The sequence below is a fragment of the Oncorhynchus mykiss genome, chromosome 30 (genome assembly GCF_057628025.1).
Source record: "Oncorhynchus mykiss isolate SJ-2025 chromosome 30, ASM5762802v1, whole genome shotgun sequence".
NCBI lineage: Eukaryota > Metazoa > Chordata > Actinopteri > Salmoniformes > Salmonidae > Oncorhynchus > Oncorhynchus mykiss.
Genome location: NC_143051.1, coordinates 18059886 through 18080096, shown reverse-complemented (window position 1 = coordinate 18080096; position 20211 = coordinate 18059886). Strand labels below are relative to the sequence as shown.

Sequence of the window (20211 nt, the reverse complement as noted above, 5' to 3'; positions counted from 1 at the left end):
ACCTCTCTGGCCGGTTGGCCCGACGGACCTAGCTATCTGCAAGCTGGGGGCCGGACCTTGCCACTTGGCCGGCCGGACTAAGCTATCTGGCTGGTTGGCCGGACCTAGTTATCTGGCCGACCGGTCAGACCCACCTGTCTGGCCGACTGGACCTATCTGTCTGGCCATCCGGACCTACTTACCTGGCCTGACCGAAATAATTCACTCTGACCCACAAAACGTATTTGCTAGATTCATGATAATGTTGTTAGACAAATAAAGGAAAGTGAACTTCAAAACGTGATGTGTTTTAATTTTTATTTGCAGCTGTTGTTAAATAATGAATCTGCTAGCTTCTGACATGACTAACTGCAGCTAGAAAGAGAGCAGTTAATGGGTTACTAAAACATCTACAGATTGGTAGACACTATGACTAATCCGTTTTTGGATTTTAAAAGCAGAGAAGGAGATGAAGATTTCATACCCTCTATATTTTTGTCTAACTTGTTGGGGCAGAATGTCAGAATTGAGTAGCAGAGAAGTAGACAAAGATTTATACACTAACTTTCTGTCTAAGTTGTTGCAAAGTGGTCAAAGTAGCTGATTTGTGTCAAAAGTTGTATTAATACATTTACAGTAAATAGAAGATGGACAAAAAGTGTAATATTTTTAAAAGTATAGATGATATCAAAACGTTTTATACAATTCTGCACGTTTTGAAGTTAACGCCGTTTCTAGCTTAAACGGTGTAGGAGGAGTAGTGTGCTACAGAATAATAATAATAATAAGAAGAAGTAGTATGTTTACGTCCAATGGCCGATGAGCACCGATACCATTTACTGTATCTATAATTTCTCTTCATATGACAAGGATTGAAAAGGATTTACCAGTAGATTGTCGACTTGATTCATGATGATGACTGCTTGTCTAGCTTGTTAGCTAAGATTTTGAAAGTATGATGTTGACATCAGTCCAGCTACGGTAGATATAATGTGATTTGACGTCATTTTATCTGTGGCCAATAACCTTTTGCCTTCTTTTTTTATTTTATTTATTTATTTAACCTTTATTTAACTAAGCAAGTCAGTTAAGAACAAATTCTCATTTACAATGACGGCCTACCAAAAGGCCTCCTGCGGGAACGGGGGCTGGGATTAAAATAAATAAATAAAATATAAGTATAGGACAAAACACACATCACGACAAGAGAGACAACACAACACTATAGAGAGACATAAGACAACAACATAGCAAGGCAGCAACACATGACAACAATATGGTAGCAACACAACATGGTAGCAGCACAAAAGATGGCACAAACATTGGGCACAGACAACAGCACAAAGGGCAAGAAGGTAGAGACAAGCTGCTAGCTGCAACGAACTGAAAAGAGTAGCGACCCAGGGATGTGTGTGGACCTTTAACAGAATGTGACTGGCAGAATGGGTGTTGTATGTGGATGATGAGGGCTACAATAGATATCTAAGATAGGGGGGAGTGAGGCCTAAGAGGGTTTTATAAATAAGCATCAATCAGTGGGTCTTGCGACGTGTATACAGAGATGACCAGTTTACAGAGGAGTATAGAGTGCAGTGATGTGTCCAAATCTGATGGCCAAATGGTGAAGAACATCTAGCCGCTCGAGAGCACCCTTACCTGCCTATCTATAAATGATGTCTCCATAATCTAGCATGGGTAGGATGATCATCTGAATCAGAGATAGTTTGGCAGCTGGGGTGAAAGATGAGCGATTACGATAGAGGAAACCAAGTCTAGATTTAACTTTAGCCTGTAGCTTTGATATGTGCTGAGAGAAGGACAGTGTACCTTCTAGCCATACTCCCAGGTACTTGTATGAGGTGACTACCTCAAGCTCTAAACCCTCAGAGGTAGTAATCACACCTGTGGGGAGAGGGGCATTCTTCTTACCAAACCACATGACCTTTGGAGGTGTTCAGAACAAGGTTAAGGGTAGAGAAAGCTTGTTGGACATTAAAAAACTTTGTTGTAGAGCATTTAACACAAAATCCACTGAGGTGTCAACTGAGTACAATACTGTATCATATAAATGGATGAGAGAGCTTCCTACTGCCTGAGCTATGTTGTTGATGTAAATTGAGAAGAGCGTGGGGCCATACCTCCCCAAGCCTTGGGGTACTCCATTGGTGACAGGCAGTGGCTGAGACAGCAGATTTTCTGACTTTATACACTGCACTCTTTGAGAGAGTTAGTTAGCAAACCAGGCCAAAGACCCCTCAGAGACACCAATACTCCTTAGCTGGCCCACAAGAATGGAATACCATATCAAAAGCTTTGGTCAAATCAATAACAATAGCAGCACACCATTGCTTAGAATCAAGGGCAATGGTGACATCATTGAGGACCTTTAAGGTTGCAGTGACACATCCATAACCTGAGCGGAAACCAGATTGCAGACGAGAGAGAATACTATAAACATCAAGAAAGCCAGTCAGTTGACTATTGACAAGTTTTTCAACACTTTTGATAAAAAAGGCTATTTCAGCACCCAAGGGGCTTACATTTTCGAGCTCTCCCTAAAGATTTTGAGGTGACTAGTGTCCCCATGAGTGACAGAACACTGAGCCAATCACGGCACAACTAGAGAACATTACCAACCCCTACGCTCTGTATTTTCCGCATTTTGGAGCTGCCTTACTCAAGATCATGTTTGTATACGTCTTTATTAACTCAATTATTATTATTGTTTTTTTTACATTGTTTGCAAACTGATATGTGACAAGTATTAATGCCAAAATAACATGCAAAACAGGATTTTTTTTTACTGAAACAGGGAGGCCCAAAATAGGCCCTGAATGATGGGTCGCCTCTGAGTATGTTGAAGACTTAGCTTTACAAGGCCCATTAAGAAGTACTAAAAAGACGTTTGCTTCGCAAGTCCCATTAATAAGAAGAACTGTATGTCGAAGATTGAAACTGGGGCTTTTGCTGCGCAAGGCCCACAATGGGTCTATTGCACCACCTAGTGGATTCTACCCAATAACGCAATCAGAAGAGTTTAGAGATTGTTCGAGATCATGTAGGCTACGATGAAGCGTGTGTAATGTTTTATTGTAAAGGTAACAATGCCACCAATAAAATTGAAGCAACTGTCCCCTTAAATTGCAGTCTTGTGAAACAAAAATATACAGTTTTCCAGAGTGTGTTCAACTTCATTTTACCCATTAAGCTCTGTGAGCGGAATGTTTGTAGAATTACTTGCCATGTATACCCGTATTTACGGTAATTATGCTGCGGGGTAGAATTCAGAATGGCAGCGCTCATAATAGAAACATGCCATGTCTCATGTTGTGCTAATCGAACCCAAAATGTTCTTTCATGGGGTCGTGGTGGGGTCATTGCATGTAGACCATGTAATTACGCCGCTCTCTATGAACCAAAAGTAATATATATATTTCACAATTTAAATGTACTCGTGTCACTACATCATCAGTCTTGTCAATGTTGACAGCTTCTTGGAGTCCTTGGGTATAAGGCAAATTTGCTGTGACAGTCAGCTTTACAGGAGAAAGGTGTTGTTGCTGTCCTGAATGGACATCTGGGAGGGTGAACACAGTCCAGTGAGTCCACAGAGAGGACTGTGGTGAGTAGCTACCTGCATGCTTCATCCAATGCTTTGATATGCTGATAATATATATTGATATGTTTCATCCAATGCTTTGATAGACTGTTTATGACAGTTGGTTGTCTTCCTCCCTGATGATGGTACAGAAACTCACCTGGTGTCAGGAGGGTCTGACAATCTACTGATTGTGTGGGAGGCCCTAGATGTGAAGGTGTGTTAACACTACTAGAAGCAGGAATTGGTCTCATCCGATTGGCACTTCATCAATCTACACACAATGCCCCATAATGACAAAGCAAAAACAGGTTTATTTTTTAAATAAGTATTCAGACCCTTTACTCAGTACTTTGTTAAAGCACCTTTGGTAGCGATTACAACCTTGAGTCTTCTTGGGTATGACGCTACAAGCTTTGCACACATGTATTTGGGAAGTTTCTCAAATTCTTCTCTACAGATCTCTGTTAGATCGGGTTCAAGTCTGGGCTCTTGCTGGGCCACTCAAGGACTTTCAGAGACTTCTCCCGAAGCCATTCATGCGTTGTCTTGGCTGTGTGCTTAGGGTTGTTGTCCTGTTGGAAGGTGAACCTTCTCCCCAGTCTGAGGTCCTGAGCGCTCTGGAGCAGGTTTTCATCAAGGATCGCTCTGTACTTCGCTTCGTTCATCTTTCCCTCGATCCTTACTAATCTCCCAGTCCCTACCGCTGAAAAATATCCTCACAGCATGATGCTGCCACTACTAGAGGTTGACCGATTATGATTTTTCAACGCCAATACCAATACCGATTATTGGAGGACAAAAAAAAGCCGACACCGATTAATCGGCCGATTTTTTTGTAATTTTTATTTGTAATAATGACAATTACAACAATACTGAATGAACATTTATTTTAACTTAATATAATACATCAATAAAATCAATTTAGCCTCAAATAAATAATGAAACCTGTTCAATTTGGTTTAAATAATGCAAAAACAAAGTGTTGGAGAAGAACGTAAAAGTGCAATATGTGCCATGTAAGAAAGCTAACGTTTCAGTTCCTTGCTCAGAACATGAGAACATATGAAAGCTGGTGGTTCCTTTTAACATGAGTCTTCAATATTCCCAGGTAAGAAGTTTTAGGTTGTAGTTATTATAGGAATTATAGGACTATTTCTCTCTTTACCATTTGTATTTCATATACGTTTGACTATTGGATGTTCTTATAGGCACTTTAGTATTGCCAGTGTAACAGTATAGCTTCCGTACCTCTCCTCGCACCTACCTGGGCTCGAACCAGGAACACAACGACAACAGCCACCCTCGAAGCAGCGTTACCCATGCAGAGCAAGGGGAACAACCACTCCAAGTCTCAGAGCGAGTGACGTTTGAAACGCCATTAGCGCGCACCCTGCTAACTAGCTAGCCATTTCACATCACATCGTTACACCAGCCTAATCTCGGGAGTTGATAGGCTTGAAGTCATAAATAGCAGAGCTGCTGGCAAAACACAATAAAGTGCTGTTTGAATGAATGCTTATGAGCCTGCTGGTGCCTACCATCGCTCAGTCAGACTGCTCTATCAAATCATAGACTTAATTATAACATAATAACACTCAGAAATGCAAGCCTTAGGTCATTAATATGGTCGAATCCGGAAACTATCATCTCGAAAACGAGACGTTTATTCTTTCAGTGAAATATGGAACCGTTCTGTATTTTATCTAACGGGTGGCATCCCTAAATCTAAATATTGCTGTTACATTGCACAACCTTCAATGTTATGCCATAATTACGTAAAATTGTGGCAAATTAGTTCGCAATGAGCCAGGCGGCCCAAACTGTTTCATATACCCTGACCCTGCATGCAATGAACGCAAGAAAAGTGACACAATTTCACCTGGTTAATATTGCCTGCTAACCTGGATTTCTTTTAGCTAAATATGCAGGTTTAAAAATATATACTTCTGTGTATTGATTTTAAGAAAGGCATTGATGTTTATGGTTAGGTACACGTTGGAGCAACGACAGTCCTTTTTCATGAATGCGCATCGGTCATATGCAACGCAGGACACGCTAGATAAACTAGTAATATCATCAACCATGTGTAGTCATAACTAGTGATTATGATTGATTAAGTTTAATGCTAGCTAGCAACTTACCTTGACTTCTTACTGCATTTGCGTAACAGGCGGGCTCCTCATGAGGCAGGTGGTTAGAGCGTTGGACTAGTTAACCGTAAGGTTGCAAGACTGAATCCCTGAGCTGACATGGTAAAAATCTGTCGTTCTGCCCCTGAACAAGGCAGTTAACCCACCGTTCCTAGGCCGTCATTGAAAATAGTAATGTGTTCTTAACTGACTTGCCTAGTTAAATAAAGATTAAATGGAGGTGTAAATAAATATATATATATCGGCAAAATCGGCATCCAAAATTAACGATTTCCGATTGTTATGAAAACTTGAAATCGGCCTTAATTAATCGGCCATTCCGATTAATCGGTCGACCTCTAGCCACTACCATGCTTAACTGTAGCCATGGTGCCAGGTTTCCTCCAGATGTGACACTTGGCATTCAGGCCAAAGAGTTCAGTCTTTGTTTCATCAGACCAGAGAGAGTCCTTTTGGCAAACTCCAAGCGGGCTGTCATGTGCCTTGGTGGTTCCAAACTTCTTCCATTTAAGAATGTTGGAGGCCACTGTGTTCTTGGACCTTCAATTCTGCAGAAATGTTTTGGTACCCTTCCCCCGATCTGTGCCTCGACACAATCCTGTCTCAACGCTCTACAGACAATTCCATCCACCTCATGGCTTAGTTTTTGCTCTGACATGCACTGTCAACTGTGGGACCTTATATAGACAGGTGTGTGCCTTTCCAAATAATGTCCAATCAGTTGATTTACCACAGGTGGACTCCAATTAAGTTGTAGAAACATCTCAAGGATGATCAATGGAAACAGGATGCACCTGAGCTACAATTTTAAGTCTCATAGCAAAGGGTCTGAATACTTATGTAAATAAGGTATTTCTGTTTTTTATTTGTAATAAATTAGCAAACATTTATAAAAATGTGTGTAGATGTGTGTAGATTTAATGAGGACGTTTAAAAAAAATTTAATCCATTTTTGAATAAGACTGTAACGTAACAAAATGTGAAAAAATCAAGGGGTCTGAATACTTTCCGAGATGCATATTTGTTGTTTGTCCTCTCTGCCCCAGTTTAACCAGTGTGTAAAGTGTGTTGGACACACTGGGGGCACTCGGAGCACTGAGCAAATTTGAGGTCTTGTGAGCGGAAACTTGTGAGCGGATTTTTGAGGATTTTGTTCAACTTCCGGCGTGTTTACAGTGAACACTGAGGCTGTTTCCTTACAGTTTTAGACAGTAGCCAATTGGCTATTGTGGCTATTCAAGCATAATGTAGGCTTACCAACAAATCCAATGGAGCAAATCCCATAACATTTTCACATGGAAATAGCTTTTGATTTCTGTGATATAGCCTACAGTAGCCTATATGTGGTGTTCAATGCAGGCTACATTGCATGAGACTTTTAATAACGTTTTAACACTAGGGGGCACTATTTTCATTTTTAGAAAAATAACATTCCCAAAGTAAACTGGCTATTTCTCAGGACCAGATGCTAGAATATGCATATAATTGACAGCTTAGGATAGAAAACACTCTAAAGTTTCCAAAACTGTAAAAATATTGTCTGTGAGTATAACAGAACTGATACTGCAGGCGAAAGCCTGAGAAAAATCCAATCAGGAAGTGACTCTTATTTTGAAACCCCTGTGTTCCTATGCATCCCTATTGCCCATTGAAAGGGATATCAACCATATTCCTTTTTCTATGGCTTCCCTAATGTGTCTACAGCCACTAGACATAGTTTCAGGCTTTTATTTTGAAAAATGAGTGTGAACGACAACATTGTGTCAGTGGTCAGGTGGTGGCTCTCAGAGTGATTTGTGCGTAATAGACAAAGGCGGCCATTGTTCCTCTCGCTCGGCGTTGTCGTGACCGCAATTTCCGGTGGATTTCTCAACAAAACGTGGACAAGAAACGGAGGTATTTTGGCTATAAAAATAATCTTTATGGAACAAAAGGAACATTTGCTGTCTAACTGGAAGTCTCGTGAGTGAAAACATCCGAAGCTCATCAAAGGTAAACAATTTAATTTGATTGCTTTTCTGATTTTCGTGACCAAGCTTCGTGCTGCTAGCTGGACATAATGCTATGCTAGGCTATCGATAAACTTACACAAACGCTTGTCTTGCTTTGGCTGTAAAGCATAATTTAAAAATATGAGATGACAGGGTGATTAACAAAAGGCTAAGCTCTGTTTCACTATATTTCACTTGTGATTTCATGAATATGAATATTTTCTAGTAATATGTTTTGACTGTTGCGCTATGCTAATTAGTGTAGTTGATGACAATTGTCCCGGATCCGGGATGGGTAGTTCTAAGAGTTAATGATTTTTTTTACTTGGTCTGCAAAACCATGGACTGTAAATTGCATTGTGTTCTATGATGCAAGAAACCACTTTACAAAATCAAATGAATTATTACAATACAGAGAATTATACAATGTAGACTACCCTTTTGCCTGTTGGCTTATTTGCATATTCAACAACCTAAATTGCATTTCAAAGACAGATTGAAATGTAGCGTACATGTTTTGTGCTCTTGTAGAAGGCAGTAACTCCGCATTGCTGAACTATTCTTATCTATAACTGGGCTAATTACTCTCTAACTAGTAAATAATATCATTCGCACCTCTGTGCACATACACTCGCGGGTGATTGAAAGACCCGCGACCCGTGGGCTACCCCGCCAATAGAATTCTACTCCGTTTTGTGCTCTGGCTCTGCCTACAACAAAATCACAGACTCAATCTTGCAAAGTTGGATTTGTTTTGCTTTGTTCGATTGAAATGGGGCTGATATGATGTTGATTCGATCACAGAAGAAATGTTCATCTATACAGTGCAAACTAATGGGGCAAACTAGCTGAAGTTCAATCTCTCATCTCTGTGCTGCCTGGCATTTCTTCTGCGTCGCAGTCCTGGAGGAGGTGTGAGGTCGTGCACGTGTGCAGTTCAGCTGGAACATTGCTCATAGGCCGGCCAGCTATGTTGATTTGTATTTTGTAACTTCAGAAGTACTCTCAAGTACTCTTATCTCAATATGATAAGGATACACAAACCACAATGTTCACCTAAAGTGGGCATATTTCTACCTAAGTAGGGTGAAGTTGCCTCTAGATGCTGATCTTGGGTCAGTTTTGCATTTTCCCGACTAATGGTTGAGGGGCCGCTGATCCTAGATCTTTACCTAAGGGAAACTTCACCCCAGATCTATAAAACCCTGCATTATAAAAGGACTATAAGTGTTCCTTGAATCCTGCTCTGAGATGCAGGCAGTGTGTTTGTTTACAGGGGAAACTTCATCCTGTAGCAAAAGGGGCATTTTTGAGTTAATCTGTGCTGAATTCTCCACCTACCCTGACATCTGCTGGCATGCTGTGGTAGTAGAAACACAGAGGGAACAGTCTGATCATTTGAGTCACAGAATTTAATGAGTCATCACTTCACGATTGTCTCAAATCATTGTAATGGCCTATTGTTACCGCTGTGGTTTCCACTTTGTCGTGAAACCAGGATTGTATCAAGGTATTTCTATTTAGTATTTTATTAGGGATCCCCATTAGCTGTTGCCAAGGCAGCAGCTACTCTTCCTGGGGTCCAAACACATTAAGACACTTATATTACACATAAAAGAAAAAGATAAAACATTACATCATATGACACTGTCACACCAACACATATCCACTGCACAAAATCTATGATACCACTATACAACAATACCACAGCGTACATGTGTGTAGAGTGCGTGTGCTAGCACCTGTGTGTGTATGCGTGTGTCTGTACCTGTGTGTGTCTCTTCGCTGTTCTATTAGGTGGAATAAAGTTCCATGTAGTCATGGCTCTATGTAGTACTGTGCGCCTCCCATAGTCTGTTCTGGACTTGGGGATTGTGAAGAGACCTCTGATGGCATGTCTTGAAGGATATGCATATGCGTCCGAGCTGTGTGCTAGTAGTTTAAACAGGCAACTTTGTGCATTCAGCTTGTCAACACCTTACAAAATCAAGTAGTGATGAAGTCAATATCCCCTCCACTTTGAGCCATGAGAGATTGCCATGTAAACTCAGCAAAATAAGAAATTTCCCTTTTTCAGGACCTTGTCTTTCAAAGATAATTTGTAAAAATTGAAATAACTTCACAGATCTTCATTGTAAAGGGTTTAAACACTGTTTCCCATGCTTGTTCAATGAACCATAAACAATGAATGAACATGCACCTGTGGAAAGGTCGTTAAGACACTAACAGCTTACAGACGGTAGGCTATTACAGTTCTGAAAACTTAGGACACGAAAGAGGCCTTTCTACTGACTCTGAAAAACACCAAAAGAAAGATGCCCAGAGTCCCTGCTCATCTGCGTGAACGTGTCTTAGGCATGTTGCAAGGAGGCATGAGGACTGCAAATGTGGCCAGGGCAATTATTTGCAACGTCAGTACTGTGAGACGCCTAAGATAGCGCTACAGGGAGACAGGACGGACAGCTGATCGTCCTCCCAGTGGCAGACCACGTGGAACAACACCTGCACAGGATCGGTACATCCGAACATCACACCTGCGGGACAGGTACAGGATGGCAACAACAACTGCCTGAGTTACACCAGAAATGCACAATCCCTCCATCAGTGCTCAGACTGTCCGCAATAGGCTGAGAGAGGCTGGACTGTTGTAAGACCTGTTGTAAGGCAGGTCCTCACCAGACATCACCGGCAACAACTTTGCCTATGGGCACAAACCCACCGTCTCTTGCAGGTGCCTTAGTGGAAGATTGGGGTAACATCTCACAGCAAGAACTGTGAAATCTGCTGCAGTCCATGAGGAGGAGATGCACTGCAGTACTTAATGCAGCTGGTGGCCATACCAGATACTGACTGTTACTTTTGATTTTGATCCCTTAGTTCAGGGACAGATTATTCCATTTCTGTTAGTCACATGTCTGTGGAACTTGTTCAGTTTATGTCTCAGTTGTTTAATCTTGTTATGTTCGTACAAATATTGACACATGCTAAGTTTGCTGAAAATAAACTCAGTTGACAGTGAGAGGACGTTTCTTTTTTTGCTGAGTTTTTATCATTCATGTTAGCTCTTCGTGTACATTTAAGGGCCAGGCACGCTGCCCTGTTCTGAGCCAATTGCAATTTTCCTAACTCCCTCTTTGTGGCACCTGATCACACGACTGAAGTAGCCCAGGTGCGAAAATAGGGCCTGTAGGACCTGCCTTGTGGACAGTATTGTCAAGAAGACAGAGCAGCACTTTACTATGGACATACTTTTACCACTCTTAGTCTCATTTAATCTCCTCAACTTGCTCAATTTCCACATTATTCATTACAAGATTTAGTTGAGGGTTTGGGTTTCGTGAATGATTTGTCCAAATATAATGCTTTTAGTTTTTGAAATATTTTGGACTAACTTATTCTTTGCCACCCATTCTGAAACTAACTGCAGTTCTTTGTTAAGTGTTGCAGTCGCTGAAGTAGCTGACTTGTACAGTGTTGAGTCAACCGCATACATAGAGACTGAAGATTGAAAGATTTAAAGATTGAAAAAAGTAAGGGGCCTAAACCGTTGCCCTGGGGAATTCCTGATTCTACTTGGATAATGTTTGAGAGGCTTCCACTAAAGAACATCCTCTGTGTTCTGTTTGACAGGTACAGTGCCTTGCGAAAGTATTCGGCCCCCTTGAACTTTGCGACCTTTTGCCACATTTCAGGCTTCAAACATAAAGATATAAAACTGTATTTTTTTGTGAAGAATCAACAACAAGTGGGACACAATCATGAAGTGGAACGACATTTATTGGATATTTCAAACTTTTTTAACAAATCAAAAACTGAAAAATTGGGCGTGCAAAATTATTCAGCCCCTTTACTTTCAGTGCAGCAAACTCTCTCCAGAAGTTCAGTGAGGATCTCTGAATGATCCAATGTTGACCTAAATGACTAATGATGATAAATACAATCCACCTGTGTGTAATCAAGTCTCCGTATAAATGCACCTGCACTGTGATAGTCTCAGAGGTCCGTTAAAAGCGCAGAGAGCATCATGAAGAACAAGGAACACACCAGGCAGGTCCGAGATACTGTTGTGAAGAAGTTTAAAGCCGGATTTGGATACAAAAAGATTTCCCAAGCTTTAAACATCCCAAGGAGCACTGTGCAAGCGATAATATTGAAATGGAAGGAGTATCAGACCACTGCAAATCTACCAAGACCTGGCCGTCCCTCTAAACTTTCAGCTCATACAAGGAGAAGACTGATCAGAGATGCAGCCAAGAGGCCCATGATCACTCTGGATGAACTGCAGAGATCTACAGCTGAGGTGGGAGACTCTGTCCATAGGACAACAATCAGTCGTATATTGCACAAATCTGGCCTTTATGGAAGAGTGGCAAGAAGAAAGCCATTTCTTAAAGATATCCATGAAAAGTGTTGTTTAAAGTTTGCCACAAGCCACCTGGGAGACACACCAAACATGTGGAAGAAGGTGCTCTGGTCAGATGAAACCAAAATTGAACTTTTTGGCAACAATGCAAGACGTTATGTTTGGCGTAAAAGCAACACAGCTCATCATCCTGAACACACCATCCCCACTGTCAAACATGGTGGTGGCAGCATCATGGTTTGGGCCTGCTTTTCTTCAGCAGGGTCAGGGAAGATGGTTAAAATTGATGGGAAGATGGATGGAGCCAAATACAGGACCATTCTGGAAGAAAACCTGATGCAGTCTGCAAAAGACCTGAGACTGGGACGGAGATTTGTCTTCCAACAAGACAATGATCCAAAACATAAAGCAAAATCTACAATGGAATGGTTAAAAAATAAACATATCCAGGTGTTAGAATGGCCAAGTCAAAGTCCAGACCTGAATCCAATCGAGAATCTGTGGAATGAACTGAAAACTGCTGTTCACAAATGCTCTCCATCCAACCTCACTGAGCTCGAGCTGTTTTGCAAGGAGGAATGGGAAAACATTTCAGTCTCTCGATGTGCAAAACTGATAGAGACATACCCCAAGCGACTTACAGCTGTAATCGCAGCAAAAGGTGGCGCTACAAAGTATTAACTTAAAGGGGCTGAATAATTTTGCACGCCCAATTTTTCAGTTTTTGATTTGTTAAAAAAGTTTGAAATATCCAATAAATGTCGTTCCACTTCATGATTGTGTCCCACTTGTTGTTGATTCTTCACAAAAAAATACAGTTTTATATCTTTATGTTTGAAGCCTGAAATGTGGCAAAAGGTCGCAAAGTTCAAGGGGGCCGAATACTTTCGCAAGGCACTGTAACTCTTTATCCACCCTATAGCAGGGGGTGGAAAGCCTTAACACAAATTTTTCCAGCAGCAGACTATGATCGATAATGTCAAAAGCTACACTGAAGTCTAACAAAACAGCCCTCACAATCTTTTTGTCATCAATTTCTTCCAGCCAATCATCAGGCATTTGTGTAAGTGCTGTGAATGTGTGCTTGTTGAATGTCCTTCCCTATAAGCATGCTGAAAATCTGTTTTCAATTTGTTTACAGTAAAATAGCATTGTATCTGGTCAAAGTTTACTAAGGGTTGGTAACAGGCTCTTTGATCAGCTATTTGAGTCAGTAAAGGAGGCATTACTTTTTCTTCTTTCCAGGCCTGAGGGCACACAGTAGGCTTAGATTGAAGATATGGCAAATAGGAGTGGCAATATCGTCCTCTATTATCATCAGTAATTTTCCATCTAAGTTGTCAGACCCGGTGGCTTGCCATTGTTGATGGACAACAATAATTTTTTCACCTCATCCACACTTTGTGGAATTAAAAATTACAATGCTTGTCTTTCATAATTTTTTCAGTTATACTTGCAACTTGGCACCCTCAAAGGATGCCACCTTTCCAACAAGTCAGTTTGTCAGATTTCTGCACTGCCAGAACTGCCACTGTCAACTGTAAGTGCTGTTATTGTGAAGTGAAAACATCTAGGAGCAACAACGGATCAGCCGCAAACTGGTAGGCCACACAAGCTCACAGAACGGCCCGCCGTGTGCTGAAGTGTGTAGCACGTAAGAATTGTCTTTCCTCTGTTGCAAGACTCCCTACCGAGTTCCAAACTGCCTCTGGAAACAACGTCAGCGCAAGAACTGTTCGTCGGGAGCTTCATGAAATGGGTTTCCATGGCCGAGCAGCCGCACATAAGTCTAAGATCACCGTGCGCAATGCCAAGCGTCGGCTGGAGTGGTGTAAAGCTCGTACATATTGGATTCTAGAGCAGTGGAAACACGTTCTCTGAAGTGATGAATCACGCTTCACCATCTGCTAGTTCAACAAACAAATCAGGGTTTGGCGGATGCCAGAAGAACGCTACCTGCCCCAATGCATAGTGCCAACTGTAATGTTTGGTGGAGGAGGAATAATGGTCTGGGGCTGCTTTTCATGGTTTGGACTATGCCCCTTAGTTCCAGTGCAGGGAAATCTTAAAGCTACAGCATACAATGACATTCTAGACGATTCTGTGTTTCCAACTTTGTTGCAACAGTTTGGGGAAGACCCTTTCCTGTTTCAGCAAGACAATTTCCCTGTAAACAAAGCGAGGTCCATACAGAAATGGTTTATCGGTGTGGAAGATTTGACTGCCCTGCGCAGAGCCCTGATCTCAACCCAATCGAACACCTTTGGGATGAATTGGAATGCCGAGCCAGGCCTAATCGCCTAACATCAGTGCCAGACATCACTAATGCTCTTGTGGCTGAATAGAAGCAGGTCCCCACAACAATGTTCCCACATCTAGTGTAAAACCTTCCCAGAAGAATTGAAGGCTGTTATAGCAGCAAAGGGGGGTTCAACTCCATATTAATGTCCATGATTTTGGAATGAGATGTTTCACGAGCAGGTGTCCACCTACTTTTGGTCATGTAGTGTATCTTATCTCATGCATCTCTTCCCAGAACCTAATCAAGCATCTGATGCATTTGCGCATGATTTTAGATCTGGGTTTCTTAGATTAGGTGTTTTTGTGGCATTGGTTTGGTATTTCCTCTCTGTATGTTAGCTGGTGTGTGTGTGTGTGTATGGGGGGGGGGGGTGAATGTTGATGTTACATGACAGTCATGGAGATGAGCATGTGGTTGGGGCTGCGTCCCTTTTGGCACCCTATGCCCTATTGGCCCTGGTCAAAAGTAGTGCTCTATATAGGGAATAGGGTGCCATTTGGGATGCAGTCTGGGTCTGTCCTCAGGGTGTGTTGTCTTATGTAGGCCAGACGGAGCTCTGCTGCTAGTGCCTGGAAGACCCCTGGGTTTCTGGCGAAAGGAGAGAAGAAAAACATGTCACCGTTTGACAAATGTCTCTGTAGCTTGCCTCAAAAGAACTAGCCTAGCGATTAGCCATCTCACATCTCTAGGATGAGTTAGTGAAAAAATCTGGGAGCAGTTGATTTAGGAATGCTTGTCAGTGATGTATGGAACCCAATGTTTTTGTCTAATTTTCGTGCCCGTTTTGTACAAGTATGACTCACACCCTATTTTAAAGGCTAATTTTGTTGTTCTTTCTTCCCTCTCTCTCCCTGAAGCGGAGTGCACACAAACCATATCGTTTGGGAGAGGCTTCATGATGGATGTCTCGCTAGCGTTCTTGCCAGCCAGCAGAAGTAAGCTATTTCTACGGCGGCCGTTGCCGGTTGGAGATACCCCCACCCCATATTAAAAATGCAATTTGTGCATGAAGTGTCCCGCACGTCATCTCTCCTCCCTTTCACATGCCTGTTCTCTGTTTGATGCTTTGTCCCCCTGCCCTTCCACCCCTTCACTCAATCTGTCTGTGTTATAATGCAGCCTGGCTTCAGCAGCAAGTGTTCCCATACTGGCCTGCTGTGGCGAGATTGCAGAACACATTTGTAAGTGGCGCACTATAATAAGGAATGGTATGCAATTTGGGTTTCAGCCCATGGTTTGTAAAAGCTATTTCATCTCCTTCACCAGCCCTCTCCACTGGACTCATCCCACTCAGTCAATGAACTACTCCAAGCTGGGCGGCCATTAGAGGTGGAGAGATGTGTGTCCCAAATGGCACCCTATTTCCTTCATAGTGCACTACTTTTGACCAGAGGCCTATGGGATGCAGTCAGAGATTAATTTATATGTACCAGCCCCATAAGCTTTGCAAAAGTCCTCTCTCTCCAGTCTCTCTCTACTATAAAACAACATTAAAATCCATCCTTTTATGACTGAGGCATTTGTTTAATTTGATTTGCATTTGCAAACTGAAGTCTTTCTATAATGCATGAAATGGGTGCAGCAGGGCCTAGTCAATGCTTTCGTTCCACCCTTCTCTCTCAGATATACTGTATCCTTCAAGCAGCATGGCTCCGCAGCCCTGTCTTTGAGTTCAGCTGGGGGTCTTTTTAATTCCAACTTTTGGAAGACACGGTTCAACCAAGGTTCTGACACTCTGTGGTCACTGAAGATTCCCTCTTGTTGCAGGAATAGGGGTGTTAACCCTGGTGTCCTGGCAAGTCCCAACCTGGCCCCCTTATACTACCATGGCCACCTAATCACCCCCTTCCTTTCAACCTCCTCCTCTCCCTGTTACTCTTCCCCAGGTGGCCTTAGTTTTAAGAAGTTGTGTGTTCTCTTCTCAGCCATCTTATCTAGAGTGAATCTGAAATGGCACCTTATTCCCTCTGTGGTGAACTCCTTTTGATCAGAGCCCAAATGTGATGCACTAGGCCTATATAGGGAATATATACAATTAAAGTGATCATACACTGTTTACCAGGGGGCAAGGCTACCGACGTTAAGGCTAATCTGAAGATGGTGCTGGCTAAAGCTAAAACTGGCGAGTGTAGAGATATTGTTATCCACGTCGGCACCAATGATGTTAGGATGAAACAGTCAGAGGTCACCAAGCGTAACATAGCTTCAGCGTGTAAATCAGCTAGAAAGATGTGTCGGCATTGAGTAATTGTCTCTGGCCCCCTCCCAGTTAGGGGGAGATCTACAGCAGAGTCTCACAACTCAATCGCTGGTTGAAAACTGTTTTCCGCCCCTCCCAAAAGATAGAATTTGTAGATAATTGGCCCTCTTTCTGGGACTCACACACAAACAGGACCAAGCCTGGCCTGTTGAGGAGTGACGGATTCCATCCTAGCTGAAGGGGTGCTCTCGTCTTATCTACGAACATAAACAGGGCTCTAACTCCTCTAGCTCCACAATGAAATAAGGTGCAGGCCAGGCAGCAGGCTGTTAGCTTAGTGGAGTCTGCCACTAGCACAGTCAGTGTAGTCAGCTCAGCTATCCCCATTGAGACCGTGTCTGTGCCTCAACCTAGGTTGGGCAAAACTAAACATGGCGGTGTTCGCCTTAGCAATCTCACTAGAATAAAGACCTCCACCATTCCTGCCATTATTGAAAGAGATCGTGATACCTCACATCTCAAAATAGGGATACTTAATGTTAGATCCCTCACTTCAAAGGCAGTTATAGTCAATGAGCTAATCTGATCATAATCTTGATGTGATTGGCTTGACTGAAACATGGCTTAAGCCTGATGAATTTACTGTGTTAAATGAGGCCTCACCTCCTAGTTACACTAGTGACCATATCCCCCGTGCATCCCGCAAAAGCGGAGGTGTTGCTAACATTTACGATAACAAATTTCAATTTACAAAAAAAAAAACAGACGTTTTTGTCTTTTGAGCTTCTAGTCATGAAACATATGCAGCCTACTCAATCACTTTTTATAGCTATTGTTTACAGGCCTCCTGGGCCATATACAGCGTTCCTCACTGAGTTACCTGAATTCCTATCGGACCTTGTTGTCATAGCAGATAATATTCTAGTCTTTGGTGACTTTAATATTCACATGGAAAAGTCCACAGACCCACTCCAAAAGACTTTCTGAACCATCATTGACTCAGTGGGTTCTGTCCAACATGTCTCTGGACCTACTCACTGCCACAGTCATACTCTGGACCTAGTTTTGTCCATTGGAATAAATGTTGTGGATCTTAATGTTTTTCCTCATAATCCTGGACCATTGGACAACCATTTTATTACGTTTGCAATCGCAACAAATAATCTGCTCAGACCCCAAACAAGGAGCATCAAACGTCATGCTATAAATTCTCAGACAACCCAAAGATTTCTTGATCAAATCAAATGTATGTATATAGCCATTTTTACATCAGCTGATATGTTGATGCCCTTTCAGACTCCCTCTGCTCACCCAAAGACGTCAGAGGACAAAAATCAGTTAATCACCTAACTGAGCAACTCAATTTAACCTTGCGCAATACCCTAGATGCAGTTGCACCCCTAAAAACTAAAAAGATTTGTCATAAGAAACTAGCTCCCTGGTATACAGAAAATACCCGAGCTTTGAAGCAAGCTTCCAGAAAATTGGAACGGAAATGGCGCCACACCAAACTGGAAGTCTTCCGACTAGCTTGGAAAGACAGTACCGTGCAATATCGAAGAGCCCTCACTGCTGCTCGATCATCCTATTTTTCCAACTTAATTGAGGAAAATAAGAACAATCTGAAATGTATTTTTGATACTGTCGCAAAGCTAACTAAAAAGCAGCATTCCCCAAGAGAGGATGGCTTTCACTTCAGCAGTAATAAATTCATGAACTTCTTTGAGGAAAAGATCATGATCATTAGAAAGCAAATTACGGACTTGTCTTTAAATCTACGTATTCCTCCAAAGCTCAGTTGTCCTGAGTCTGCACAACTCTACCAGGACCTAGAATCAAGGGAGACACTCAAGTGTTTTAGTACTATATCTCTTGACACAATGATGAAAATAATCATGGCCTCTAAACCTTCAAGCTGCATACTGGACCCTATTCCAACTAAACTACTGAAAGAGCTGCTTCCTGTGCTTGGCCCTCCTATGTTGAACATAATAAATGGCTCTCTATCCACTGGATGTGTACCAAACTCACTAAAAGTGGCAGTAATAAAGCCTCTCTTGAAAAAAAAAAACCTTGACCCAGAAAATATTTTTTTTAACTATCGGCCTATATCGAATCTTCCATTCCTCTCAACAATTTTAGAAAAGCTGTTGCGCAGCAACTCACTGCCTTCCTGAAGACAACCAATGTATATGAAATGCTTCAGTCTGGTTTTAGACCCCATCATAGCACTGAGACTGCACTTGTGAAGGTGGTAAATGACCTTTTAATGGCGTCAGACCGAGGCTCTGCATCTGTCCTCGTGCTCCTAGACCTTAGTGCTGCTTTAGATACCATCGATCACCACATTCTTTTGGAGAGATTGGAAACCCAAATTGGTCTACACGGACAAGATCTGGCCTGGTTTAAATCTTATCTGTCGGAAAGATATCAGTTTGTCTCTGTGAATGGTTTGTCGTCTGACAAATCAATTGTACATTTCGGTGTTCCTCAAGGTTCCGTTTTAGGACCACCATTGTTTTCACTATATATTTTACCTCTTGGGTATGTCATTCGAAAACATAATGTTAACTTTCACTGCTATGTGGATGACACACAGCTGTACATTTCAATGAAACATGGTGAAGCCCCAAAATTGCCCTTGCTAGAAGCCTGTGTTTCAGACATAAGGAAGTGGATGGCTGCAAACTTTCAACTTTTAAACTCGGACAAAACAAAGAGATCTTCTGTTGAGTCTGACAATTAATCTTGATGGTTGTACAGTCCCTCAAATAAAACTGTGAAGGACCTCGGCGTTACTCTGGACCCTGATCTCTCTCATTTGACGAACAAGACTGTTTCAAGGACAGCTGTTTTTCATCTACGTAACATTGCAAAAATCAGAAACTTCCTGTCCAAAAATGATGCACAAAAATGTAATCCATGCTTTTGGTACTTATAGGTTAGACTACTGCAATGCTCTACTTTCCGGCTACTCGGATAAAGCACTAAATAAACTTCAGTTAGTGCTAAATACGGCTGCTAGAATCCTGACTAGAACCCCAAAAATTTGATCATATTACTTCAGTGCTAGCCTCCCTACACTGGCTTCCTGTCAAGGCAAGGGCTGATTTCAAGGTTTTACTGCTAACCTACAAAGCATTACATGGGCTTGCTCCTACCTATCTTTCCGATTTGGTCCTGCCGTACATACCTACATGTACGCTACGGTCACAAGACGCAGGCCTCCTAATTGTCCCTAGAATTTCTAAGCAAACAGCTGGAGGCAGGGCGTTCTCCTATAGAGCTCCATTTTTATGGAATGTTCTGCCTACCCATTTGAGAGACGCAGACTCGGTCTCAACCTTTAAGTCTTTACTGAAGACTCATCTCTTCAGTGGGTCATATGATTGAGTGTAGTCTGGCCCAGGAGTGTGAAGGTGAACGGAAAGGCTCTGGAGCAACGAACTGCCCTAGCTGTCTCTGCCTGGCCGGTTCCCCGCTCTCCCCACTGCGATTCTCTGCCTCTAACCCTATTACAGGGGCTGAGTCACTGGCTTACTGGTGCTCTTCCATGCAGTCCCTAGGAGGGGTGCGTCACTGACGTGGTCTTCCTGTCTGGGTTGGCTCCCCCCCTTGGGTTGTG

At 42.3% G+C, this 20211-nt stretch overlaps 2 long non-coding RNA genes across 2 annotated transcripts in view; both read left to right on the top strand.

Moving 5' to 3' along the window:
* Positions 1 to 20211, top strand: part of LOC149970226 (uncharacterized) — a 141172-nt gene that overhangs the window by 73787 nt on the left and 47174 nt on the right. The gene's annotated exons all lie outside the window — the stretch shown is intronic.
* LOC149970227 (uncharacterized) lies at positions 3232 to 18657 on the top strand. The gene is made up of 2 exons (XR_016493530.1): positions 3232 to 3601; positions 15244 to 18657. It is a non-coding gene; the product is annotated as an uncharacterized LOC149970227 (long non-coding RNA).